Source organism: Rhipicephalus microplus, chromosome 10, assembly GCF_043290135.1.
Source record: "Rhipicephalus microplus isolate Deutch F79 chromosome 10, USDA_Rmic, whole genome shotgun sequence".
In the NCBI taxonomy this organism is placed as follows: domain Eukaryota; kingdom Metazoa; phylum Arthropoda; class Arachnida; order Ixodida; family Ixodidae; genus Rhipicephalus; species Rhipicephalus microplus.
Genome location: NC_134709.1, coordinates 69,439,120 through 69,441,601, shown reverse-complemented (window position 1 = coordinate 69,441,601; position 2,482 = coordinate 69,439,120). Strand labels below are relative to the sequence as shown.

Sequence of the window (2,482 nt, the reverse complement as noted above, 5' to 3'; positions counted from 1 at the left end):
CTTCCTCTGCTTCTCTTCTCTACCTTTTTCTAGTCTGTTACAATATTATATCGAGCATCCTGATTTGCTATGTAACCTGTAGTATATCTATAATATAGCTTTGTTTACTCTAAAGGTTCATAATATTATACAAAACCGCTGAATTCTTGGCCAAAGCCCTCACAGTGGGTGTGTGCCTCAGTTAATAGGTAAACAACAGGGCAAAACTGGCCGATGCTTCGTGGCAGGTTGTGCCAGATCGCTAAGGAACAAGCAACCAACCAACGTCAAGAAGGCTTCTGCAAACAATCAACCAGCAGCCATGAGGAGGATATACAACCCACTGCTTATGGGTCAAATTCAGTTTCATACGTACGTATTAAACTTGGTAATGCAAGAGCACCTGCTGCAAGGCATTCCCAACCCTTTTGTTACCCTTGGTGGGCGGAATGGTGTCACCAACTATCTGAGCACGCTGCTCCCGGGTGCGAATCTGCACTACAGTATTCGGCGAGGATTTTACCAGCATCCGCTGCCGCCGGCCATTGGAGACAGCTACGTGTTCAGCTACGAACGGTGGATCAACAAACGAGACGTCAGCTACGCCAGCAAAAGTAATGTAGGGAGAAACCTACGACCACCGGAATGGAAAAGGGTTGTACTACCAGCTTTCCAGAAGGACCTGTACAGCGAACACATTGTCACGGCTCAGCGATCGGCAAGTGAAGTAGACGTCTACAGAAAAGACAACGAGATCATCATCACTGGACGTGCCGTGCCCAAACCAATCTTGAGCTTCAGCGAAACGAACTTCCCCGACTGTGTTACGAAGGTCCTTCGAGCTCAAGGCCCTGACTCATCGCCGAGCAGCGTGCAAGCCCAGTGCTGGCCAGTGGTTCTCAGTGGCCGAGACCTTCTTGCCGTCGTTCGAACCAGTTCGGAGAACAAGTTTCTGGCCTACGTGGTCCCGGCGCTCCTTCACGTTCTGAGTCAGGATGCCGCACCATACGGAGATGGACCTATTGTGTTAGTCTTGGCCTCAACGCGTGAGCTGGCACGCCAAGTCCAGGAGACTTTCTCCCTCTTCGAAAAGTATTCGGGCGTTCGAACTGCTTGTTTCGTTTCAGGTGAGCCGAAGGAAAAGCAGCTAAAGAAGCTCGACGAAGGCCGCAAGGTGTGGATCGCGACTCCAGGTCGCCTCGTCGCTCTCATGGAGGAATGCAAGGTGACCATTCGGCGCTGCACGTTCCTCGTGTTGGACGAGTTGGACTGCATGTTGGCGTTGGGCTTGGAGCAGCAGCTTCGCCTCATTTTAGAAAACTTGCGACCTGAACGCCAGACCTTGATGTGGCTCACATCAAAAACGACAGAGGCGTCCCAAATGGCCGAAGAGTTTATGGAGGACTACGTGACCGTCAACGTGGGCGAGATGAGTCAAAGATCTCAGAGTCGGCGTACAGAACACATTGTGTACGTTTGCGAAGAGAGCGGTAAGGAGGACAGGCTCGTCGCACTGTTCGCAGACATTCTCGACGATAAGCAGGACAAGGCAGTCGTGTTCGTCGAGACCAAGTTAAAAGTGGAAGACCTTGTGACGAGCTTGCGACTCCGGGATTGGCCTGTCGTTGGCATCCACGGCCAAAAAAGTAAGACGGAGCGTGAGTGGGCATTGAACGCTTTTCGTTTCGGCGGAATGCTCATTCTGGTGGCCACCGACCTGGTGGCGCGTGACCTTTACGCCGAAGACGTCCGCTTTGTGGTGAACTACGACTACCCACGAAGTTCAAAAGATTACGCGCTCTGCGTTAAGCACGCCATTCGAGACGACGGAAAAGGAAGGGCATACACGTTTCTGACGCCCACTCAAAATCGCAACGCCAAGGAGTTAGTCTCTATTCTCCGAGACGCCGGACAAGAGGTTTCACATGAGCTCTTGAAGGTCGCGAACCAATCCGCACGGTTTTAAACGTAGAACTACGACAACGCCTGTAATCTGCGAACGTAAAAATTGACATTTCTAAAGTGCGATGCGCCATGGTTTGTCACCGATAAAAATTATGTTGGCTTCACAGCGAGAGAGTATTTCAAGTGTTTGAGCAATATCTATTTGGTTTTACTGGTCTACTGAAGATTGTATGCAATAAATTAGAAAATGGTTGAGATATAGCTTTTAAACGAAGCTTGTGTTTAAAAATATTGTGACTTCGTGAATAGAAGTGCATGCAATGAGAGAGGATAGATGCCCATGGAAACAGATTAGTTTCACATGCTAAAGGTTGCGTCTACACTTTGGGATAGGCAAAAATTTTTTAGTAAAATGCAGGCACAAAAAAATTCGGGTGAATCCCACGGATTTCAGGCATATGATTCATCTGAAGTTATCAGTGAACAGTATAACCTCTCCCCAATTTTTCGCTTCAAGCCAAGGTTTACTAATTAGTGTACCGATGTCACCGTAAGTTTTAGTAGTTGTGTGAATATCGTGGGCACTTCGGGCCTGTCT

At 48.8% G+C, this 2,482-nt stretch overlaps 1 pseudogene; it reads left to right on the top strand.

The window, feature by feature from the left end:
• The first annotated feature begins 206 nt into the window (after nt 1-206).
• On the top strand, nt 207-2,083 carry LOC142774443 (putative ATP-dependent RNA helicase DDX5 pseudogene; annotated as a pseudogene).
• The last annotated feature ends 399 nt before the right edge of the window (nt 2,084-2,482 follow it).